At 46.4% G+C, this 26,520-nt stretch overlaps 1 long non-coding RNA gene across 1 annotated transcript in view; it reads left to right on the top strand.

Annotated features, from left to right (window-relative positions):
- The first annotated feature begins 272 nt into the window (after positions 1-272).
- Positions 273-26,520, top strand: part of LOC121271148 — a 97,317-nt gene continuing 71,069 nt past the window's right edge. Inside the window, exon 1 of the long non-coding RNA XR_005941687.1 lies at positions 273-362. This is a non-coding gene — a long non-coding RNA (uncharacterized LOC121271148). The remainder of the gene's footprint in view (positions 363-26,520) is intronic.

The following is a 26,520-nucleotide window of genomic DNA, read 5'->3' as shown; positions in this document are numbered from 1 at the left end:
AGGGAACATTTTCCTGAGGTGCAGCTCTGTCTGTGTGTGTGGGTGGGTGTGTGTGTGTATGTGTGTGTGTGTGTGAGTAAGTGAGTGTGTGGGTGGGTGGGAGGGGGGTGGGGTGAGGGGAAAGCTACTGTACGACCTATACTCCCGACATTACAGTAATCTGCACTGTGGCACAACCCACCCATGTATCTGGTCTGTCCTATTGAAAACAGTGGGAGGTGACTGGCGTTTTAAAAGGAAATCCCTTTTAAGATTAACAGAAGTTTGAGTCTGGCTATATAAGGTTTACTGTCCTGCACTGTGGAGGAGGGCTAGTGTGCTGTCAAGAAGGCGAACCTCCAAACCCTTGAGAACATTGCAGGGTAAGGAACCCTTTCTCTTTTCGGAAATGTTGATCAATACATTTGTTTCATTTAAGTGGAATTAAGATGTTAACTCTCCGCATGGAGGGGAGTAGTTTGGGCTGTTGCTTTTCAAAGGCTGCGTTAGACAGAAGTCTGACTGTAAATCAAAAAATACTGAGCCACCGGTCTTTTGAAGGGGCTGGGGGGGAGGTGGAATAACCTGGGGGTCAGAATTTGCTGGACATGGGCATCTCGAGTGAATATTTACCCCCCCATCACCAGCCTTTTCAACTGGGATACTTTGGGGGCTGTAAGTGCGCGGCGAGGGGGACAGGTCCAGACGGGACGAAGTAGCCCCTTAATCGATCTAAACATTGGGAAGGGAAGTGACAGGATGGTAAATAGTGCGGCTTGGGAGACACACTGATTATAGACACACAGAGAGAGAGAGAGAGAGAAAATAAAGAGAGCGAAGCGAGCTCCGATTCAGAGTGGGAGAGAGGCTGGGAGTAAGGAACGGGAAAGAAAACATGTAATATTTTTTGTAGGGGGTGGAAATCTCTAAGAACAATTTACTCTTTGTAGGAATGAGAGTGCCCGGTTTTAATTGTTCCCTGTCTGGGTCGTGGAGGGGCCGTGACACTGCGGGAATATTAAAAGGAGTTGGGGGGGGTGGGGGGGGGGGGGGTCCCTCAGCATGGACTGTAACTGCGTCCGAATGGCACTGGGAGTCCCAGTTACTGGGACTGTGAACAAGCCCCCAACCCCGTCCTTCTGCGGCCGAAACGAAAGTCGAGCGGCGTAAATCGCGCAAGCAAACTTGCGGGGGCATTGGCGATCCGGGGCGTAATTTTCCTCGGCGCAAAAATTGTTTGGATTTCCGCAGTATTTGTCCCGGTGAACTCCAGAAACTCCCTTCCAGTTATATCGAGGATTCTTGCTGTCGGCTTGTTGGTGGCACCCCTTGTTAGTGAAGTCCTTCCCTCCCTTTTCGGTGCCTTGCATTGATATTAAAAAGAGCTTCTTCAACGAGAGAATGAAATAAAACTCCCTCTTTCTTTCTCTCTCTCTCTCTCTCTTTTCTCCCTCGCGCGACTGTCTTATCTACAGTTCTGCGGCTATATTAGGACATGGTTGCAGATTCAAGGAGGTTTCGCCCTCAGACTTTGGTCTATTTTTCTGACCAGTCAGAGCAGAAAGCGAAGGAAAGTTTCTCCCACCTCCTCCCCAATTTTGGACATCAGCATAGCCAGGGTTTAGGTTTAGGCTCGCTAAATCCTGTCCCGCTCCGCAGTGGAGAGTTGGCTGTGCTTTGGTCCTTGTGTGTCACATTCCAGCCTGCACATTCCTCAACCACCAGCCTGCCCTTGGAGATCAGCGGGCCAGAGGGGTCTCAGTGACACCAGCCTAAGGTGGGGGGGGGGGGGGGGGGGGGGGGGTGGGGGAGGGGGTTTGGTTGCACCGGGTCACAAGGGGGGAGGGGGTGGCCACACCACTCAGGGGTAATGTGCCTTGTTTGCCCCCTTCTCCCAGTAGCCATGGTTTGGCCTGTTAAAGGAAAATGGCAAGGGCAGTCCATGGTGGCAAAATACTGCCGGTGCTGCAAACCTGAAACAAAAGCAGAGAACGCTGGAAAAGCCCAGCAGGTCTGACAGCATCGGTGGAGGGGGAAACAGAGAAAAGGTTTCGACTCCATTGCTGTTAGGCCTGCTGAGTTTTTCCAGCATTTTCTGTCTTTTTTTTTCAGTTTAAGATGGAGATGAGGAGTGATTTCTTCTCTCAGAGGGTCGTGGGTCTTTGGAATCATCTCCCCCCCTCCAGCGAGCAGTGGAGGTGGACTCCACAACCCCCCCACCCCCCCACAGCGAGCAGTGGAGGCTGTGTCATTGAAAGTGTTTCAAAGCTTGAGTTAGACAGGTTTTTGATTGACGGGGAAGTCGAACCAGACAGGAAAAGTGGAGTTAAGGCCACAATCAGATCAGCCATGATCTTATCGAATGTCGGAGCAGACGCAAGGGGCTGAATGGCCTACTCCTGCTCTTAACCTGTACGTTCTAAGCCAGCCTTAAGACATCGCGGAGTTGTCAGTCTCTCTCTCGGTTGCATTGTCACCCATTTCCAGTAAGCATTTGAAAGCTGTTCTCTTGCTCCAGGAATTAAGGAGTGGCTTTAAAGAGCTGACCTTCACAGACATGTTGTGTCTACGCTGCAAAGTTGTTAGAAAACACTGCAGGTGGGTTTAAAAGGGACCGTGAGAGTGAGGGATACTAATAGACCAAGGGCCACGATGGGCTCAATGGCCTCCTTCTGCGCTGTAGGTTTCTATGATTGTAAAGGTTGTGAGGGGGAAATGCCTATCCCAGGCTGAACCTTATCACTCACCAAAATACAACAGAAATTATGCACTTTGAAATCACAATCGCTGAGCCCAGTGCCAGGGGATCTGCTTTCTTTGGGTGAAATGTGTCATCAACTAGAACTGATGGGAGTGATCCCACTGCGTGGTCAGTGCTACTTAAGAAACCGGCACCAAAACAAAAAGCTTCTACTGTTTGTGCGGAAGCCCATAACCCGCCCCCCCCCGGAAAATGCTGACTGATCTCAGCGTAGTTTATGAACACTCTTGTGTCTGTGATGGTGATCACGGTGGGAAGGTTTGTGGGCTGTATATTTACATCATGCTTTTCAGACCAGGCTTCATAAACCAAGTGTGAGTTGTTAAGAGGGAAAAGGAGAGCAAGAGAGAGAGAGAGAGGAAAAAATGGGAGAGTGAGACTGTTTAAAAAGAGGGCTAAGAATCTGCGAAAGGAAGGGAGGATGAATGAAAAAAGTAGGAAAATGAATGACAGTGGATTAAAAAAGATGGGAAAGATTTGGAGATAAAAAATGAGAAAATCACAAAAAAGGCGGGGGTAAAGAAGGAATAGAAGAGTAGAATAAAATAAGGGCGAAAGAGTCTGAGATTTTTTAATAAAAAATAGGAGTGAAACAAGATGAATAGAATAAAAGCAAAAATGTGCGGATGCTGGAAATCCAAAACAAAAACAAAAGTACCTGGGAAAACTCAGCAGGTCTGACAGCATCTGCGGAGAGGAACGCAGTTAACTTTTCGAGTCCGCATGACTCTTCAACAGAACTAAAGAAAAATAGAAAAGGGGTGAAATATAAGCTGGTTTAAGGGGGGGGGTGGGGGTGGGGGGGAGACAAGAAGAGCTGGATTGAGGGCAAGTGATAGGTGGAGATAACCAAAAGATGTCACATCTTTTGGTTATCTCCACCTATCACTGGCCCTCTATCCAGCTCTTCTTGTCCCACCCACCCCCCACCCTTAAACCAGCTTATATTTCACCCTTTTTCTATTTTTCTTTAGTTCTGTTGAAGAGTCATACGGACTCGAAACGTTAACTGTGCTCCTCTCCGCAGATGCTGCCAGACCAGCTGAGGATGAATAGAAGCTGAGGAAAGAAAAGGTAAAGTGAGAAATATAAGGAAGGTGTAAAAGGAATAAAATTAAAAGGAGGCAGAGGGAGGCAAAATTAAATGTAGTTTCCTAAGTTTAATACAATAGAATTTCTGACAATGTAAGCGTTGATTTTATATCGTAGCTTCCAACCAGATTTAAAATGAACTTTAATTCCCGACAGTTTAAACGTGAACAACAGTCTGCGGGAATATTAAGCCCAGTGCATTGTCGGCAGTGTGTTTTATACTCCATGTCTAAAGTAAAACCAGAATTAACTAGCATGGATTAAAGTTATCGAGATTCAACTCTTTTTCACTATAATTCGTTACTATTATTAAAATAATTTGCAAAGTTCTTTCAATGTATTTGTCTTTTACTTTTTGGGGGTCTGGTTAGACCCATTCCAGGATTCATGGTGTAGACTGCGACAGCATGTGTGTTTGTGTGTGTCGGCGTTGATGAATGTCTCTTCCCCCTTATCTTTCCATCTCTCTAGCCAGCTCTCGGACACTAGTGACCGGTGTCAGATCCACTTGACAAGTTCAAGTATGAACAACAGGGACACAAAACTGTCGCCTAAAAGAAAAACAGCTGTCTTTGAAAGCTAAAGTGATTTTTAAATAGGGAGAGAGTGTGGTCTGAGCTGTATACTTACCTCCACAATTCCTTGCAGAAAATTTACAGGAAAGGCACAAATTAAATCCATTTGAGGTAGCTGATAAAATCATAGAAATTTGGAGCACAGGAGGAGGCCATTTGGCCCATGTCCGTGCTGGCCAAGAAAGAAGTATCCAATCTAAGCCCACTTTCAGGTCTCAGTCCATACGGCACTTTAAGTGCACATCCAAGTATTTTTGATTGTGATGCCTCTATAATAATCTGAAATCATGGTGTTGCACAGTTATGGCTCAGGGTATAGTTAGTGACAATATACCCAAGATTTTTCTTAGCGTATATATGAGTGTGTAACATTAACATTTGAATATTGAATAAAAACAAAACATTAAATACTGGGATGGAGCTAGTCAGGAACACAGAGAATAAAATTTGAATAAGTTGAAATGACGAGAAGATGCGATGAAACTGGATTTCACAAATTATGATTATTAATTAAATGAACTATGGGAGCGAGTAAATGCAAGAGGCAGCACAAGGTTAATTAATGTTGGTTAACTCTAGATTTTAATCTTGCATATTGTGTGTATTCGATAAGGGACTGCTGAAATATAAAAGTGCTCAAGAATGATGTTTAAAAAAACAATTAAGTTGAGAATGAAATTCTTTTAGTAATCTTCAGCTTTTACCTTAAAATAATTTTTTTCAATAGAAACCAATTATGCACTTAATTTTTGTTCAATTATTTACGGACGAGCTTAAGCTTGCAACTTCCTCGAGCCCTCCGTAGCACAGACCTATTAGGAAGGGTCAGCCAGGACCAATGAAGTCTTGAGGCAGAAGGAGAATACAGGGAAAAGGAAGCCACTACATTATTTAGAATTAGGCTGTCTGAACACTTTAGGAAACTGGAGGGAAGACTACAGTGCAAGGGATTACAAGATTCCACGAGTGACTGTTACATGAATATCTCCCTTTGCAAGAAGCGTGACTAAAAATTGGACTTTTTTCTGTCTCATTTGCCTACCTGCGGAAGAATTCTGTCACTGAGTAATTCTCTCGTTTATAACACATATAGCGCAAGGTCTTATCTCTCCATATCTTTCTGTATTGCCCCTTTTTTCTGATCGATGACTGTTTCTTTCTTGCAAAGCCTTGTCGGTGTGTGATTCTCAACTGTCAGCACCTAAAATGGGCCAGGAAATTAACCCTGAGCTTCCGCCATTTTGAGAGTAGATTCCTGCACTCCCCCCCCAACGATGATTCATAAACCTCCCAAGCACCAGCGTAAGCTCCTGGCCAGCCACAGATATGGCTTTTGACTGTGAGAGAGTAAAGATTCAGGGGGACAGAATTTTATGCCAACAGGATTTTACGCTCCTGCTGAAGTCAATGGAGTTTAGAACGGCTCGTTGCATTTTACAGCCCTGTCCAACGTTGGCAGAAGGGCAAAGCAGAGAGGTCGGACTTGGCAGAATGAGCGTGACATTCTTCGGTGCAGGCACAGATACTTAGCTTAAAAGTTGGATTGACGGGGCTAATTTAAAAGAAATATATATATTATACATATTATCGACTACAAAGGAAGGCCCACGCAAGCCCTGGGCGAGAATAGTGAGCAGGCTTGTTCGATCTCACCCTGGAAAAGGTTACAAATACCCAACACCTAGGTGGTAGCCCAATGTTTTACACACCCATGGGAGGCTGGGGATGATAACTGAGTAATATGGCTCTGTGTGCCTCTCACATTTAGGAGAATTAGCACTGACACACTGGAAATGTTGCCTTCATTATGAGAGGGCTTGGCTGTTCCAGGGGTAATAATGCCACCATGCTCCCCCACCCCCAGCATTTACATAGTCACGGCCTGCGATATTCAAGCTGTTAAAATAAATGGAAATGATACTGTTTTGAGAATCTGCATCCCTGGGTCCCACCAGACACTTGGCGAATAACACGTTGTTAGTTCTCTTACTGTAGGATGATTACATGGTATTTACAACACAGGAACAGGCCATTCAGCCCAACTGTGTCAATGCTGGCTCCACAGCAGCATCTCCCACCCTACCTCATCTCACCCTATCAGCCCATCCTAAATTTTTCTCCCACGCGTTTATCTAGCTTCCCCCTAAATGCATCTGTTATTCACCTTAGCCCTTCCTTGTGGTAGCAAGTTCACATTCTAACCACTCAGACTAAGATGTTTCTTCTGAATTCCTTATTGGATTCATTAACGACTATTTCACACTTATTAGTGACTATTTTATGCTTACGGATCCTAGTTTTCAACTCCACCCCCCGCCCCCCACATGTTTTCTACATAAAACCTATTGAGCCCCTTCATAATTTTACAGTAGAGTAGGCCATTCAGCCCATATAATTTTATGCACCACACCAACCTCCTGCCGTCCCTCCTATTAACACAACCTATTCTTTACTCTCTCTACCTAGCTTGCTCTTAAATGCATTTATACCATTCCCCTCAATTACTTCACGTGGTAGCGAGTTTGACATTATCATTACTCTCTGAGTAAAAAACATTCTCCTGAATTCCATGTTGGACTCATTACTGACTGTCTGCCTTGTTGATGGCCCCGACTTCTGGATTTCCCCCATGAGTGGAAACATCTTCGCTGTTTCTATCCTACCAAACCCTTCATCATTTTAAAGACCTCGCTAGGGTCATTCCTCAATTATCCTGTCCAGACCAGAAAATTTTTCCTGAGCGTTGGAAAATTTATGTGTATATGTATATATATAGATACATAATTAATATATAATATATATATATATACATACATCTTTTGTTTCTTATTTTAGTTATTTTTGCAAGTCGTAGAACATGGTCATAGGAAAATTGCATTTGGCTGTGAACATGTTCTCAATCGGGAGTCGAGGCTTGGAGCTAATTCCTAATCCCATCAACAGAAATCTCTCCACGCAGGGAATGAGGGTAATTCTCAATAAATCAGGAATCTTTTTGCCAGCTGTGGAAAAAAGGCTTCCTTTACCAGCTGTGATAGTTAGAATTGTGCTTGGTATGAAAATGCATGCACGTACTTTGGGAGACTGGGTTAGAATGGAAATGCTTCAGTTTATGTAGTGTTCTGCTGTATCTCTCTGAAAGGCTTCAAACTCCTTCATATGCGCTTAGTTACTGTGACTGTTGTTATGTAGGCAAAGAATGGCGGACACCTTGCTGACTGCGAGGGGAGCGAGATGCGTGGGCAGTTGTGTTGTTTTTGGTGGTGTTGGTTGAGGGAGGAATGTTGGTCAGGACGCTGGAAGAACTCTCCATTTTTCTTTGCATGGTGATACAGGATCTTTAATGCCCTGAGTTGAAAGAGTTATCCTACCACTTGTATTCCCTAGGGCTTAGAAGAGGCACTCCCATTAAAACACTTAAGCTTCTGAATTGGTTTGCCAGAGTAGATGCTAAGAGGCTGTTTCCCTCCTCCCCACCCTCGAAGAACTGTCCTGTTTACGACTGAGATGAGGAGAACTTTCTCCACTTAGAGGGATGTGAAACTCTGGAATTCTCTACCCCAGAAAGCTGTGAATGCTGAGTTGTTGGGTACGTCCAAGACTGAGATCGTTGATTTTTAGGTGCCAGTGGTTTTGAGGGAAATGGGGTAAAAGCAAAATGCTGCGGATGCTGGAAATCTGAAACAAAAACAAAAGTAGCTGGAAAAACTCAGCAGGTCTGAAGAGTCATACGGACTCGAAACGTTAACTGTGTTCCTCTCTGCAGATGCTGTCAGGCCTGCTGAGTTTTTCCAGCTATTTTTGTTTGTGAGGGAAATGGGGATTGGATCAGAAAGCAGGGTTGAGATAGAAAATCAGCCATTGAATGACAGAGCAGGCTCAAGGGGCTGGATGGTAATTTCCTGCTCCTATCTCTTATGTTCTTCTGCCCATTAAAACCACGGGGATGGGAGGCCTCAATTCAGCATCTCACCAGATAAAATATTCTGCTTTCCCCTAAAACTGATCTTGTTAGCCGAGTTAAATAGAGTTATGTTCCATCCCAGGTATATATGTTCTGTTCCAGGTATATATGTTCTGTTCCAGAAGAATATGTTCCATTCTAGGTGTATATATTCCATCCTAGGTGTATATGTTCCATCCCAGGTGTGTATGTTCTGTTGCAGGTGTATATGTTCCATTCCAGGTGTATATGTTCCACTCCAGGTGTACATGTTCCGTTCCAGGTGTATATGTTCCATCCCAGGCTTATATGTTCTGTCCAGGTGTATATGTTCCATTCCAGGTATATATGTTCTGTTCTAGGTGTATATGTTCTGTTCTAGGCATAGTCAATTTTAATGCAAGGGATTTTGTCCTTTTTAAAAAAATCTTTTGATCTATGGACAGATTGCGCCTGCATTTCAGTGTTAACTGTGGGTCTGCAGGTAGCACTCCTGTCTCTGAGTTGTCAGGTTCAAGGTTCAGGTCTCCCTCCAGGGCTTAAGCACAAAATTCAAGGTTTGTGCTTTGGTGGAATGCTGCTCAGTTGGAGGTGCTGCTTTTTGGACGGAACAATAAACCTGGCCCACATTGCCAGCTTGGGTGGATGTAGTTGATCCCATGGCACTATTTTGAAAAAGGAGCTAACCCTGGCATCCTGGCGAATATTTATCCTTTAATCAACAACACAAAAAAGCAGAAAGAAAAACAAAATACCGCAGATGCTGGAAAACTGAAATAAACACAGAAAATGCTGCAAATACTCAGCAGGTCAGGCAGCCTCTGTGCAGAGGAATAGAGATAATGTTTCAGGTCGATGGGCTTTCATCAGAACAATAACAGACTACCTGGCCATTGTCGCGTTGCATTAGCACAGAACGCTGAGGAGGCCAAGACACTGAATGTTTTTAAGATGGAAATAGATAGATTTCCAGACTCTAAAGGCATCAAGGAGTAAGGGGAGTGTGGCGTTGAGGTAGAGGATCAGCCAGGATCGTATTGAATCGCCGAGCAGGCTGGGTGGGCTGATTGACCAACGCCCGCCCCTATAGCGGAGGTGAAGGCATAGTGGTGTCATAATGGTATTGTCACTGGACTAGTATTCCAGAGGCCCAGGGTAATTCCCTGGGAACCTGGGTTCAAATCCCACCACGGCAGGTAGTGAAATTTGAATTCAATAAAAATCTGAAGTAAAAATCTGATGACAACCACGAAACCATTGCCGATTGTCATTAACAGTCCATCCGGTTCACTAATGTCCTTTAGGGAAGGAAATCTGCTGTCCTTAACTGGTATGGCCTACATGAGACTCCAGACCCACAGCAATGTGGCTGACTCTTAAAGAAATGCCCTCTGAACAAGGGGATTAGGGATGGACAATAATTGCTGGTCAGCAATGCCCACATCCCATGAATGAATAAAAAAAAATCTATGTTTGCTGTTTGTGGGAGCTTTCCATGTGCAAATTGGCTGCCACATTTCTTACATTACAGCAGTGACTGAAAAATAAAGCACTTCGTTGGCTGTGAAGTATTTTGGGACATCCAGTAGTATTGGAAATATAATTGTCAGAATTTCCTTCTTGGAATTCTGTCTTTGTTACCTTACCAGCATCAATCAGCTCCATCTAGGTGGCAAGGGGCTAAGGAATGATAATGCTGTCGTTTCTGAGCAGAAACAGTTGAGTTGACCCTCTCTCCACACCTTGGTTGACACTCCAGTACAGTACTGAGGGACTGCTGTATTGGCGGAGGTGCCATCTTTCGGATGAGGGGTTAACCCGAGCTCTCTCAGAGAGATCCCACTATCTTGAGAAGAGCCAGGGGAGCATGACCCCCATGTTCCTGGCGAAAATCTATCTGCCAACACGCCACTAAAGGACAGATTACCTAGTCATTAGCTGATTGCTGTGGGTGGGATCTTGCTGTGCATAAATTAGCCGCCCACATTTCTCTCTGGGCGGAATTTTTCCGACCCTGTGACGGAGGGGGCGGAGCTGGGGCCGGAAAATGCGGCGTGGACTCCGGCGGGACTGGAAGATTCTGCCCAGCGGGAGGAGGGTCCATAAAATTCCGCCCTACATGACTACGGGAACAGATCTTCAGGAGTTTTGATTGGTTGTGAAGGCCTTTTGAACGGTAGCTCGGTAAATGCCTGTTCTCTTTTTCTATACTCTAAAATGTGGGGCAGAATTTTGCCCTAGCTTGGCGGGCGGGCCCCACCGGCTCGGCGGGAGGGTGGACAGCCGATTGCCGCTGCCGCCGAAACGGGCCTCACTGCCATTTTGTGTGGGCGGGCCAATTAAGGGCCACCCAGTGGGCCTGCCCGACGGGAAATGCTATGCGCTTCCTGTGTTGGGGAGGGGAGGGATTCCCCATCTGTCAGAGTGTGACCTTTCACACATGCAGGCGAAAGAGCGGACATCTCCTTGAGGCTAAGTGCAGCCTCAGGGAGATTGCTGACAGTGTTTTAAATATCAAAAATAGAATAATAAAAAAATTATTACCATGTCCCCATCATGTGACAATGTCTCACGAGATGGGATATGTGAATAAATATGACTAAAACTTTATTAAACTTTTTAAAAACAGACATGAAACCTCACCGCGCCCGTGGATGAGGTTTCATGTATTATCAGAAGCCCACTGGGGCTCCTGGCCTGCCCGCCAGCCTTAAGGTTGGACAGGCAGGTCTTTAATTGCCTTAATGATCCTGTCAATGGCCTCAGTTGGCCACTGACAGGTTGGCGGGGGGACAGCTGATTGCACTGTTCCCCCCAACCCCCTGCCTTCCTGAATATTTAAATGGGGCAGGATGACATGGGGGGGTTTCCTCCCAACATCATCCCGCGTCATTTTCCCAACTCGCCGACAGAAAAATTCAGGCCAATGCTTCCTGAGGTCGTTCCACTGTTTTCCTTTGAGCGACTGTAGGGAAGTGAGTACCAGGCATCCCCGGGAAGTCATCAGTATTTACAGGGGGTCCCCGAGAGTGTGTCAGTATTTACAGGAGGTCCCTGAGAGTGTGTCAGTATTTACAGGAGGTCCCTGAGAGTGTGTCAGTATTTACAGGAGGTCCCTGAGAGTGTGTCAGTATTTACAGGAAGTCCCTGAGATTGTGTCAGTAGTTGCAGGGGGACCCCGAGAGTGTGTCAGTATTTACAGGAAGTCCCTGAGAGTGTGTCAGTATTTACATGGGGTCCCCGAGATTGTGTCAGTGTTTACAGGGGGTCCCCAACAGTGTGTCAGTATTTACAGGAGGTCCCTGAGAGTGTGTCAGTATTTACAGGGGGTCCCCGAGAGTGTGTCAGTATTTACAGGGGGTCCCCGAGAGTGTGTCAGTATTTACAGGGGGTCCCTGAGAGTGTGTCAGTATTTACAGGGGGTCCCTGAGAGTGTCTCAGTATTTACAGGGGGTCCCTGAGAGTGTGTCAGTATTTACAGGGGGTCCCGAAGAGTGTGTCAGTAGTTTCAGGGGGACCCCGAGAGTGTGTCAGTATTTATAGGGGGTCCCCAAGAGCGTGTCAGTATTTACAGGAGGTCCCCGAGAGTGTGTCAGTATTTACAGGGGGTCCCTGAGAGTGTCTCAGTATTTACAGTGGGTCCCGAAGAGTGTGTCAGTAGTTTCAGGGGGACCCCGAGAGTGTGTCAGTATTTATAGGGGGTCCCTGAGAGTGTGTCAGTATTTTCAGGGGGTCCCCGAGATTGTGTCAGTAGTTACAGGGGGTCCCCAACAGTGTGTCAGTATTTTCAGGGGGCTCCCCGAGAGTGTGTCAGTGCTTGCAAGGGATTTCTCATACAGACAACTTCACAGAAAATTCTGATGAAGACGCTTATCAAGGTCCATGTTATTGGTGGCGAACGATTGTTTTCCCAAAATAGTTCACGTAAACTGGAGGCAATGACATGAATAACAGGCCAATGGCACAGGACCAATGGAGCTGGAAGGAGTGGAAGAGAAGGTGAAATAAGTCAGGAACTCGTAGCTAATGTGAAAAGGGGTTTGGGACAAAGGCAGCTACATGGAGTTAGGCCACAGGTCAGTTATAATCTCACTGATTGGCAGAATAGGCTCGAGGGGCTAGAATCTTTTCAGACAGGTGGTTACTAGAATAGGGAATGTAACATGGACAAAGGCAACATGGTGTATTACAGATCACTCAGGGAGTCCGAGTTGCTATGGCAACATGCATGTTGTAGTCTGGAGCTATGGATAGTGATGGTAGAGGCTCCAACACTCTTTCCATCACATGGCTAACCAGGAATTTCCCCCTGCTCTTACCGTCTGCCACTGGTGGTGGGTGAGCTGCCTTCTTGAGCCGCTGCAGTCCATGTGGTGTAGGTACACCCACACTGCTGTTAGGGAGGGAGTTCCAGGATTTTGGCCCAGCGACAGTGAAGGAATGGCGATATATTTCCAAGTCAGGATGGTATGTGGCTTGGAGGGGAATTTGCAGGTGGTGGTGCACCCATAAGATCATAAGATCATGGCTGATCAGATAATCCTCAACTCCACTTTCCTGCCTTTTCCCATAACCCTTGATTCCCTTACTGATTAAAAATCTGTCTATCTCAGCCTTGAAATACTTAACAACCCAGCCTCAACAGCCCTCTGCGGTAAAGAACTCCACAGATTCACTACCCTCTGAGAGAAGAAATTCCTCCTCATCTCTGTCTTAAATGGATGCCCCCTTACTCTGTGTCCAGCCATGCAGTACGTGTCCTTCTAGCTGATAGAGGTCACGGGTTTGGAAGGTACTCTCGAAGGAGGCTTAAGCAGCTGCTGCAGTGTATCTTGCAATTGGTACACACTACTGCCGCTGTGTGTCGGTGGTGGAGAGAATGAAAGTTGAAGATGGTGGAAGGGGTGCCAATCAAGCGGGGCTGCTTTGTCCTGGTTGGTGTCAAGCTTCTTGAGTGTTGTGGGAGCTGCACTCATCCAGGCAAGTGGGGAGTATTCCATCAAACTCCTGATTTGTGCCTTGTCGATGGTGGACAGGCTTTGGGGAGTCAGGAGGTGTTATTCTCCTTAGAATTCCCAGCTTCTGACCTGTTCTTGTAGCCACAGTATTTGTAAAGCTGGTCCAATGCAGTCCAAACTCACAATATAAGATGCAAATGCACATGGAATCACTCAGAGAGTGACTGCACCATCAGAGACAGTGGTGGGGTGGGGAGAGTGTGTGGGGAGACATTCAGCTAAATCATCTTCCCACTCCCCACGATTTCTATCTTTATAACAGAGACTGTGAAGTTCGATCTGGATTGTTCATGGAGTAAACTTGGCTTGATACCTTGCTCAGGGTTTCCATGTTCACTGTCCTTTGTTTCTGCTATGATTCAGATTTCAGCTTGGCCAGGTTAGGTTTGATAGAGATGTTCAAAACCATGAGCGGGCTGGACAGAGCAGATCGGGAGAAGCTGTTCCCCCCTCGTAAAAGGATCTAGAACGAGAGGGCACGAATTTAAAGTGATTTGCAAAAGAAGCAAATGTGATGTGAGAAAAAACTTTTTCACACCACGAGCGGTTTGGGTCTGGAATGCGCTGTCTGGAAGTGTGGTGGAGGCAGGTTCAACAGAGGCACTCGGGAGGGCATTGGATGATTATTTGAATAGAAACAATGCGCAGGGATACGGGGAAAAGGCAGGGCAATGGCACTAGTTCATAATGCCCATTCGGATAGCCAATGCAGTCACGATGGGCCGAATGGCCTCCTTCTGTGCTGTTAAAATTCAGTGATTCAACCACGTCCTTAAGGGGAAGGACAATACCAAAAGTGGATCATTTTTTGAAGTGCTCTCTTTTATTCACACAGTTTCGTCCAGTCCTAACCCTGCTTTTAACTCCTACTGGATCTCCACAGGAGCCCTGCAGCGGGTCTGTGAGAGTATTCCAGTGTGAACCGGACACAGGCAGTTCACATTAGTTAACTGAGGAGGGCGCGAGAGCTGGGCCTGATCCCTTTTCCACTCACCATCTGCATCAGATCATTAAATAAGAGCTAATTCGCTACGCTTCCAGTATTGAAGCTCCAGCAGCAAACCACATAGAGACAGATAAAAGCAAAATACTGCGGATGCTGGAAGCCTGAAACAAAAACAGAAAATGCTGGAAAAACTCAGCAGGTCTGGTAGCATCTGGGGGGAGAGAAACACGAAAGAGAAACGTGGGTAAAGACAGGACTCTAAAGAAGAGTCATACGGACTCAAAAAGTTAACTCGGTTTCTCTCTCCACAGAGGCTTTCCGACCTGCTGAGCTTTTCCAGCATTTTCTGTTTTTGTTTCAGATTCCCAGCATCCACGGCGTTTTGCTTTTATCTACATGGGTAAAGACAGGGTTGCTTGAAGCTTAAACCCAGTGCTCCTGCCTCCCAAACACTGCGGCCATTAAAGGAGCAAAAGCTCCCATTTCGATAACCCCAGAATGTCTCAATAGCATGTTCCACCCCATGAACGAGGTTTAGTCTCTGTGGCAGTCAATCTGAAGGCAACCAAGACCAGTGAAATCAATTAAAGCGCTATATAGTGACGGTTGGTAAATGTCGTCTGGGGTGGCAGAGAAAGCTCCCCTACTCGAGTTTGAATAGTATCGTGGGATAAAGTGGGGCTTGTTTTGAGGTTTACTTAAATTCCTCAGGGCTGCTCTGTTATGTGGACGACTTTGAAATTTAAATTAGGATTTCAGAATGTCAGGCTGAACAAAAGATTAGTGTGAACTTTACTGCTAAGCAGCATTATTTCTGCTAATTACCCATTAGTGCAAGATTATCCCCTTTCATTCGGCATTAATTTATATAGAGATTTGACCAAAGCCCATTGTAGTGGACATTAACCTATAATTAGATTGGCCCTTCTACATGGAACACTCACAAAGGATGGCAGAGATCTGGTTAATGTAGTGTCATTAGTTTGACTATAGTGGAGAAAAGGGAATGAGCTATTGTCACAAAATACAATCGACAAGTATTGTAAAAAGGGACATAAAAGCTTTCTGATATCTGAAGCGTACAGAGAATTGCTGTTGGACTATTTCCTGGAGCTTTCATCACAACCTCTGACCCCCCCTCCGATTATTTTTTTTCTTCATCCTTTTATGGGATGTGGACATCGGCATTCGTTGCCCATCCCTAATTGCCCTTGAACTGAGTAGCCTGCCAGGCCATTTCAGGGGGCAGTTAAAAGTCAACCACATTGCCGTGGGTCTGGAGTCACATGTAGGCCAGAGCGGGTAAGGCCGGGTATTAGTGAATGAGATGAGTTTTCAGCAAAAGTCAACAATGGTTTCTCAGTCACTAAGACTCAACTCCAGATTTTATTAATTGAATTTAAATTCCACCCACTACTATGGTGGGATTTGAACCCTTACCCCCCAGAGCAGTGATGTTGCTACTACACCACCATTTCCCATACTCCAACTAGCATTGTCAAAAAGCCATCTTTTCCCCCTGTCGCCAATGTGTTTGGAGCAAAAATCCTCGACGAAAATGGGAAAAAAAAAATAGCACACACACTCACAGAAATTTTACCGGCAGACTGTTTCTCTGGTCTTACAGTTGTCTTAAAGGCCTGTGAGCAGAAGTGGCCATTTTCTGACAGGCAGAGTCCATAATAACAGATGTGTAAACACACAAAGGTGGCGAGACTCAACCTGCCCTTACAACATTTGTCAACCAAATTCTGAGGATGACAATGTGTCTTGACAGGTCAACCAGACAGAGGAGACAGTTGCAAAAGGAGGGAGGGAGGGCTGAGCAGGTTGAACCCACGCCCAGGGAAATTTAGAAAAATTAGAGATGATCCAATTGAAACATATAAGACCCTGAGGGGGCCTGATAGGGTAGATGCTGCGAGGATGTTTCCCCTTGTGGAGGAGGCTAGAGTTTAAAAATTAGGGGTCCCCCATTTAAGACTGAAGTGACGAGAACTTTTTTTCTCTCTGGAGAATCGCTAGTCTTTGGAGTTCTGTGCACCAGAGAGCAGTGGAGGCTGGGTCATTGAATAGATTCAAGGCTGAGCTGGACAGATTTTTGATTGACAAGGGAGCCAAGGATTTTGGGGACAGGAAGGAAAGTGAAGTTGAGGTCACATTCAGATCAGCCATGATCTTACTGAATGGCAGAACAGGCTCGAGGGGCTGAACGGCCTACTCCTGCTCTTAATTCTTGTGTTACAAATCAGACAGAAGCTGTCCGATTACACCTCCCACCACATCCACCACCAACCACACACACACACACACACACACACACACACACACACACACACACACACACACACACACACACACACACACACACACACACACACACACACACACACACACACACACACACACACACACACACACACACACACACACACACACACACACACACGCACCTCTGCCTGATACATCCATCTTCTCCTGAAATGCCTTTCTAAACTGGGTGCTATAGTCTGATGGGCCCCACCTTCAACCCGATCCTGAGGGGACGCTTCTGTTGCGTGCTGGCTCCACATTTACACAACAAAGTTGCTCTGATACTGCCTGAGAGGGCAGTAGAAGTAGATGCAACGTTCAAAAGGGAATCGGATAAACGATTGAAAAGGAAACAAAGATACAAGGTTAGGGGAAAGGCAGGAAAGTTCTCCCCGGTTTTCTTGGACAACATTTATTCCCCAGCCAACAAGGCTGAAGCAGATGATCTAGCCACGATTGTTGCTTGTGGGACCTTGCTGTGCGCAAATTGGCTGCTGCACTTGCTATAATCAACCATAACCACCCTTCTAAAAAAAAAAGTACTTCATTGGCTGTAAAATGCTTCGGGGTATCCTGAGGTCATGAAATTTTTTTGAGATTCATTCATGGGATGTGGGTGTCACTGGCTAGGCCAGCATTTATTGCCCATCCCTAATTGCCCTTGTTCAGAGGGCATTTTAAAAGCCAACCACATTGCTGTGGGCCTGGAGTCACATGTAGGGCCAGACCAGGTAAGGACGGCCGATTTCCTTCCCCTAAAGGGCATTAGTGAACCTGATGGGTTTTTACAACAATGGTCATCATTAGACTTTTAATTCCAGTTCCAGATTTTTAGTGAATTCAGTTCAATTGATGTGAATGGGATAATTGGGATTTCACCATCTGCTACAAGGGGATTGGAACCCAGATCCACAGAGTATTGCACTAGGTCTCTGGAATACTAGCCCAGTGATAACACCACTATGCCAGCACAAACCTTTCTTTATTACTTTGCTCTCGTACACACTGACTAACACGTGGCATGTACACCATGCGCACAATGCCAGTTTGACTCATGTGGCAGCGCTCTGGGATAGCAGACTTGAGTGTTTCAACACAAGCCTTGAGTCTGGCCCCCGTCTGAGGCCCATCTCTGTCGGGTGGACCCTCGATTCATAGTACGTTAGAGCGACCCAAGCCTCCAGGCAGTGTTATAAAAACTCGAGCTATCTAAACTTTTCCATTCAGACTGCTACAAATGGAAGCAATTTATACTCTGTCCTGGAAAGCTATTTCATCAATGTGTTAGTATAAGGATGGAAAAAAAAAAAGGCTCTGTGATTAGGAAAGGCGAGAGTCAGCCATTACAGGAAAGCAGCCCAGACCCAGGAATGTAACAACTGCATCTGGGACCCACCCCAGTGAAAAGCAGCATTCCCGACACCAGACGTCAAGTACATCATCCTCCCGACTCCCTTTTGAGCAACACCACGGGAGGTCTGCTTGTAAAATGAATCAGGCTTCCACTCTGCCCCTCAGCCAAACTGCAGTCTATCTCAGCAGGGGTAAGGGAGGATGCATCAAATGAAGAAACCTTGATGAAAGAAGAGTGAATGCTTTGTTAACTGGAAGAATGAGAGGCGGTCTCGTTGAATCATACAAGGTTCTGAAGGGGCGTTGACAGGGGAGGCTGTTTATTCCCCCCCCACCCTGGCCAGGGAATCTAGAACAAAGTAACGCAACATAAAATACCCAACCCAGCGCCATCCCACGTAAGCCCTTAGCCGACCCCTTTGAGGCTCGGACTGATTGGGGGGTTGGGGTGGGGGGGGTCATGTCCAGAAAACTAAGGCCTCTGGGTTCCTGTGAACCAATCCTTGTTGTCCTCACCAGCCTTCAGGGGTCTGGGAGGGGCACCAGCTTTCGTCCCCCTCACTGCCCTTGATGGCTGCCAAGTTCTTGGTTGATGGTCATTGACTTGTCTTTCCTCACAGCCGTTCGAGTGGGTTGAGGCTGTCTGTCCCTCAGCTGCCTGGCAGCTGTGGCCAGAAAATCGTTGACTATCCCATTATCAGAAGTGCACACTTCTCTGTTCTATATATATATAAATATATACGTAAACATATATTATATATATTTCTTAAGCAGTGGCAAGGCTCAGGCTTGAAGGAATGGCTGTTCTCGGCCAGCTGCATTCCGATAACACCACATGTAAACCAGCGCGTGGCGATGAACCCCACGGGGCTAGTGGTTCGGGGCGATACAGCACCGTCAAAATCCCCACAGCGAATGTAACTGGCTCCCAACTGCGCCCGTCATCGAGGTGGGGAGGTAGCTTAGCAGTAACCTCTGACCTGGACACCGAGGTTACAGGGAACAACGACGTGAGGGCCTTCCAGCCTGTACCTCCCTCACATCTGGAAGTGTCAGGTACCAGACCCTAGAGAGTCATAGTTACCCCCACTATGGGGGAGGAGGGAGGCACTGCGGTGAGGTGGGGGGGGTGGGTGGGGGGGGGGTGACGGTCACAGTCTCAGGATAAGGGGCCAGCCGTTTCAGACTAAGATATGGAAAAACCTCTTCAATCGGAACCAGAGGGTCGTGGAATGGTTGTGGCACAGGAGATTGTTTGGCCCATCCTGTCCCTGCCAGCCCTCTGCGAGGGCAACTCGCACAGCCCCAGTCCACTTACCTTTTCCCTGTGGCCTTGCAAAAAATTTTTTTTTCTCTTCACATGACTACACAATCCCCTTCGGAAGGCCGCGAATGAATCGGCGCCGTCACCCCGCTCTCAGGCTGCGGTTGCGAATCTTTGGAATTTTCTAGCCCAGAGGGGGTTTGTGGACGCTCCATCGTCGGATGGGATTCAAGGGTGGGACGGACGGATTTTTGGTCTCTCAGGGAATCAAAGGACGTGGGGAGCGGGCGGGGAGGTGGAGTTGAAGCTGAAGGTAGCATTGAATGACAGGGCAGCCTTGACAGCCTGTGCAGTCCTGCCACCTCCTTTATGTTCTTATATTGACTGATGGGCCGAAGGGCCTCTTCTGCACTGTGAGCTTCTGTGATTCTGTGAATTATTCCCACAGAGGACCCTGCTGACAGAGGTTTGAAAGAAAATCATTTTAATCAGTGCTGCCTCGGTAATTGGCTGGGTAAACAGGCAGGGAATTTTAATCGATGGTGTGTAGATTACTGCGTGGGTGAATAAGGTAGGGCTTACTCGCACTATAATGCATTGTGAGGTTAACCTATCCAACCCATTTCTGTTGTTAAACACTTGCTTTGCTGTGTACAAGCCAAGTGGTGTTGTGAATTGGACGCTATGTTCGCTGTATCCATCAGGCTATCAAAACCTCTGGCTTTGCAATTCAGTTTAAATCTAAGGATCATTTGCTTCTCAAAGTAGGGCCCTCAGCTTTAAGGGATGGGGGGGTTGGTGATAACACCCTGCTTGGTAGAATTAGAAAAGATATAAAGTGGCACATCAAAGGGAAGTTTGAGTCAGAAGGTTGTGAGTTCAAATCCCACTCCTGCCTCTTGAGCACATAGTCTAGACTGACACTCTAGCACAGTACTGAAGGGGTGCTGCGCTGTTGGGAGTGCCATCTTTTGGATAGGGCATTAAATCGAGGCTTCGGAACTCGATGCCCTCTTGGCTGGGTATATAAGAACTTGTGGTAGTGTTCGGAGCAAGAGCAGGGGAGATTTCTCCAATGCCTTCCTCAATACCTATCCCTCAACCAACGTGCCTAAAACAGGTTTTCTTAGCCATCGTCTCATTGCTGTTTGCGGGAGCTTTCTGTGCACAAATTGGCTGCGGTGTTTCTTATGTTACAACAGTGACCACACCTCTCAGGTAGGTCATTGGCTGTAAATCTACTCTGGGATGACCTGAGGCACTATTTCTTGGTACTTTTTTTTTGGCACGCATTTCCATAGTATGTCTCAGGAGGATCCATGATGAGTTGCTGTCCTCCTCCAGCCACTCAGTTGGATGCTGGTTTCTGCAGGGTTGCTGCACTCTGATGTATAATCCCGAGGCCCCAGCGCACAGGTTCTCCCTTACCTCCTTCGCAGGGAATTCCCATCAACCGCCAAAGCTCTAGTATCTTCCTTTACCCCTCCCCCCTGTCATCCAGCCCCAGCCCACATCAAGTGCAACCAACAGAGGGAGAATAGGATTCCTGGGCAGCTCTGCCCTCTGATTGAAATGGCAGAAGGGATGATTCGCTGATATGATGTTGCTTGGCCCTTGCGATGCTGCCTGATTTCCTTCGTCCCACCATTTAGCTGCAGGGGCCTTAAGCTCTGAAAGTCCCTCCCTAAATCTCTTCACATTGCTGCCTCTCCACCCACCCCCCCCCCCACCACCACCACCACACCCCCTCCCCTCTTAAAAACGATCTCGGTAATCAAGCTTTCGATCACTTGTGTTACCATACCTCTAACGTGTCAACTTTGTGTTACCTGTGAAGAGCCTTGGGGGCGTTTCATTTTGTTAAAGGCGCCATATAAATGCAACCTGCCATTGAATCATACCTTGGAGTAACGCCAGTGCTTAAGCTGCCATTTTCCACCTGTTCAAATCAGGGGACTGCGAGTCGCTAGTGCGTGATTTCCTGGGAAGCGTTTCCTGCTTTGAGGATTGCAGAATCCCTGACACGATGACAGTGCAGCGCTCCTAGAATCCCTGTGCCTCTGTCGGAGTCACAATGACAATATGACCTAACAAGGGGTGCAATTCATGATACACTTGCTGAGTCCCTGGTTTCTTTGTTTTGTTTAACTGTACCGTTTTAATCTTTTCTTAATAATGTGCGGCTCCTGTGGTTTGCACACAAAGCCTGTTCTCAGTGAGCTCATAAAAGAAAACACATCCCCATGAGGCTCTGATGGCCATATTAAGGAAAGTCTGTAAATAATACGCTTGTGTCTCCTGGCACAGGCTGTCTGTTCAGTCACAGGCTGAGGGAGGAAAAACACTTGTTTAAAATATTAATTGATAACTGAGGCTCTGGTTAGGGGAAGATGGTGGTGTGGTGGGCAATGTCACTGGACTGCTAATCTAGAAACTCAGGTTAATGCTTTGGAAGCATGTGTTCAAATCCCACTGTGGAAACGGTGGAAATTTAAATTCAATTAATTAAAAATCTGGAGTTATAAAGCTGGTGTCAGTAATGGTAACCAAGACAACCATCATTGATTGCTGCAAAAACCCATCCAGTTCAATAATGCCTCTTAGAGAAATAAATCCTGGCCTACTCCAGACTCACTTACTCTGAAGTGGCCTAGCAAGCCACTCAGGTAAAGGGCAGTTAGGGATGGGTAACAAACGCTGGTCTTGTCAGTGATGCCCACCTCCTATAAAAGAAAGAAAAAAAAGCAGAGGTGTTTCTTACAAAATAAATCCTGGGTTTTAAAAAAGAAATAGCTTTCAGGAATAAATTAAGGTTATAAAGGCTGAAACTTTGATGTGGGCCGACATATATATATATTTTTTTTGAAAAGTTAATTCCAAATTTATTTTTATTTGTTCAGCTGTTTTATAGAAACGAATTGTCAAAGGAGTAGTTTTGAAAGATCATCTTTTTGCTGGTCTACTTGGTGTTTGTGCTGGAGAAATTTTTATTTTGAACATTCCTGAGTCAGGAGTGGGATGATTTGATCTAAAGGGAAGATCCCTCTACATTGCCCCGAAAATCTGCCTTTACCCCAGCGTCCCCCCCCAACCCTCAGAGGAATGCCACCCCTCCATTGCGCATGCCTGGCACTATTTCATTTCCAAGGTAAGCCATTCCCTGCCAATTTGATGCACCTTTTCAGACTGAGCCACATAGGCCATTCGGCCCCTCGAGCCTGCTTCGCCATTCAATAAGATCATGGCTGATCTGAAAACAGGTGCTAGGGGCAGGCAGCATAACGTTTGGTGAAAGGAGGAAAAGGGGAAGGGAAGGGGATTAGGGAGGGAGTTTCAGAGCTCCGGACCCAGGCAGGTACAGGCACAACTGCCCATGGTGGAAGGATTAAAAATGGGAGATGCTCAGGAAGTCTGAATTGGAGGAGCACAGAGCTCTTGAAGAGTTGAGGAGCTGGAGGAGATCAATTGCCAACTGTGCATCTTTCAGAATAATCGTTTCATTGAAGCCAGGCGGACACCTGAATCAATATTGTGCCATTGCCCCCTCACCCCACACCCGGCATCATGAGCAGGCTGGGCTCTTCATTGGAGCCTGGAAGCACTGCTCAGCAAAGAACTGCTACTAGGAGCTGCCTATTCAATCCATTACTCAGAAGATAAGTCCACTGCCTGTGGCGTACTCCCCAGTGTCACGGCCCGTAATTATCCCTCAACCAACACCGCAAAAAGCACAAATTATCGGGTCATTATCACATTGCTGTTTGTGGGATCTTGCTGTGCTCAATTTGTCTGCTGCCTTTCCTACATCACAACAGTGACACCATAAAGCATGCCCTGATGTTGTGAAAGGTGCTACAGAAATGCAAGCTCTTTCTTTCCATAGTCAAAAGCAATTGTGAATTGTACCTTTGTGCGTGTGCCGTAGGTTAACACTTGAGTGCGGATTGAACAACGCTTTTCCCTGCGGCTCCGTGCCAGCATTCTGCCCCCTGCTGTACGAAGCTGCAACAACAGCCACCATGAGGCTGGGTCCATGTTGCGGTCCAGGGCAGGGCACATTCTGTGACAGGGTCCCAGGCAAAAGATCTCTCAGCGACAGGAGGTGCCAGAGTAAGACGGACTGAAGAGTGAGGGATGGTTTACCAAAAAGAAGGAAATAAAATAAATAACTGTACTTGCACCCAATCCTCCTGACCGGGGGAATGTTATAGTTTAAAGTATCTTAAGCACTAAATAAATAATCACAATCCTGTGGCGATTTGTTGATGGGACTTTTGTTGATTTGTGTTTGGAGGTCGCCGGAGCTCAGTGTTAAACCAAAACGTATTAAAATAAACATTGCAACCTAGATTGGATCATCTAAGTTACTCAACTCCATGCCACAATCCGCAGGGGTCTTGGGATTGGCCCTTTTTGCTAACCAACAAAGCTTGTGATTGTGACAGGGCCGGGCAAAGAAAGCCACAGAAATGACTCACTGGAGTTAGTGAAAACTCATCATAATGCTTGGGTCATGACATTAACCTGCACCTCTCCAAGTCTGTTTAGGAATAGACCACCTTCCCTTGATGTCCCTTGGTTGAAGTAGCGAGGTGGGGTGGGTGAGGGTTGGCGAGCCGTTTCCTATAGGAATAGAAGAGTCCGTGCTTTCCACAGAGGGAGGAGGGACCAGCACTAACCTGAAGAAGATTCAGAAGGAAGACCACGCTCAGAAGCTGCTGTCAGGCTAACTTCTAGCATCATGTTGTTGGGTGACTGTCAGCTCAGGGTGGACCTGAGAGGAGGTTTTAAGCCAATTAGAACAGGTCCTAATGGTTTAATGTCCTTTCAAGGAAAGTTAGGCCTGTCTGGAGAAGGTACTTCAGCACACTGACTGCTTTCTGCCACTTCCACTGATTTTGTTTTAAGTGCTTGAATCCAACCTTATTAACATGGAACAAGGCCCTGTCTCAATTTTTCAATTAAAATCCTTAGATTTGCATTGACTCGCCTGTAGCTGCTGCTGGGCCCTTAGGCCTGATGCCAGTAACTACCACTCCACCCAGTTTAATTTGGTTAGATGCTGTACCTCATCCCAGGTAATGTACTTCCCTTCCGTCATCTGGTCGGGTGACTCTAGTCCCTGTGTATTCCACCACTTCACTGCCATTTTGCGGGTCTGTGCAGCATCCTGCCAGCCCTGGCTCAGTTGGTAGCGCACTTAACCCCTGGGTCAGGAAGTTGTTGGTTCATGCACCACCCCGGAGTCCAGGCTGGCGCTCCAGTACTGCACTGTCAGAGTCAGCTGAGCCGTTAAACCGAGGCTCTGCCTGCCTTCTCCAGTGTATGTAAAAGATCCCATGGCACTTTTTGAAGAAAAGCTTGGGGCTGGGGGATGGAATTCATTGGGCAGGGGGTTCTCCCCAGTTCCCTGTGCAAGAATTAGCCCTCAAACTTAAGAACTGATTACCTGGTTATTATCTCATTGCTGTTTCTGGGAGCTTGCTGTGTGCAAATTGGCTGCCAAGTTTCTTACAAGGCAATATCTATATTTTGGAAAATATTATATTGTATGTCCAGCAGTTTGGGACTTCCAGAAAGGTGCTATATAAATGCCAGTTCTCTCTTTCTTACAATCTGAACCCGACTGGTTAAGAGTTTTTGACACCACATTGTTGTTCCCTCACCCAATGAGGGTATTCCTGATTCGCAGGGTTTCTCGAATTTCCCAAAGAATAATCATTGGGAAATGGTGGGAGGAGTGTGAACCAGCTGCAGTAACGCACTTGCTTCATTTCATCTCCAGCTAGTTTGTTCAAACACAAAAGGGCAAAAGTTATTTATATGGTTCAGAAACGTCCGCATGCAAATTAGGATTAAACATATGCCACACCAGCGCATCGACAAATTTCCATTTGTGTCTCCAACAAAGCCTTTTATTGGCTTGTCTTTAGTGACATGTAATAGGGTGACTGAGATGTGGCCATTGTATAATCAGCTCTTTACTTTCAGGGATAGTGTAGTATTTCACCAGATGTTGTACAGCTTGCTGAAAGCCTCGTCCTTTTCACCAACATTTAGAGATAGCGCTTTTCCAGTAACTCTTCATATTGTACTTGGAGAGTCGCTCCAGCTGAACACCATCTGTAACCTGTGTCCTGTGGGCCCGATTATCAAGTCTGTACCGTGCATTAAGATTGCGCTCTCTCCCCATGTGGATATTCCATCGGCCTTAGCCAATTTTGCTGAAGGTTGTTTGACTGCCATTGACAAGGCAACTGTGCGAATGTTAGTGTACTGGTGCCCAGGGGTCTTATACAAAAAGAACCTGCACTAGTATAGCGCCTATATAAAGCCTTGGGAAGTGCTTTACAACCAATGAGGCACTTTTGACACACAGTCATCTGTTGTATGGTAGAGAAACGTGACAGCCAATTTCTGCACAGCGAGCTCCCACAAACAGCGGTGACCAGGTAAACGTCTGGGTTTTTTTTTTATTTGACGGTGTTGTTTGAGAATTAGAAGTGCCGGTGGGGATTCGAATCATGGGCTGGCCCTGTCCACGGTTTGCCAACCATGATCTCGGGAACCCGAATTTCTGCTTTGTGCTGCCAAGGCTGCCCTCTCCAGATCAATGTTCTTGTTCCAGGTTGCTGCCCCGTGACTGCTATGGGAAGGCGGTGTGAGAGGCACCCCTGCCTCCAATGCACCCCATGGCCAAATAGCACTGCCCAGACATGACATGGGCCATGATGTGGGTTGCAATCATCTGTGCCACTGTACCACTGAATGAGTCAGTATAGTGCCAAGGAAAGAGACTACTTTTGAAATAAAGAATGGTTACAAAGAGTGTGACTGTTTAAAGCTTATGCATACTGGACATTGAGACATTCTTAAACCACACAGTACCGAACAGGAATTGTCCCATCTAATAGGTGTGTCATGTAGGACAAGAGCTAGGAACATGAGCCAGCAGACAGTGCCAACCAGGAGTGAATTGTTCCCTTTACCCAGTGCTTGCTCCACATGTCCCAGAGCTGATATTGAGAAGTAGACTTACCACTGAGTATGAGAAGGGACTGATCCAATGTCTTCTGATCATTAACTGTGGTTTGCTTTCCTCATTTCCTCAAAGGCTGGTAGAGATTTAGAACTCTCTTCTGCAAATGACAATTGATGCTAGATCAATTGTTAATTTTAAACCTGAGATTGATTATATTTTTGTTAGCCAAAGGTTTAAGGGACGTGGACAGAGAAAGACTGCAGAAAGCTGCAGCACAGAGGGATTTGGGGGTCC

Source organism: Carcharodon carcharias, chromosome 30, assembly GCF_017639515.1.
Source record: "Carcharodon carcharias isolate sCarCar2 chromosome 30, sCarCar2.pri, whole genome shotgun sequence".
NCBI lineage: Eukaryota > Metazoa > Chordata > Chondrichthyes > Lamniformes > Lamnidae > Carcharodon > Carcharodon carcharias.
Note: the sequence above shows the minus strand (reverse complement) of the source record. Positions and strands in the feature narration are given on the sequence as shown.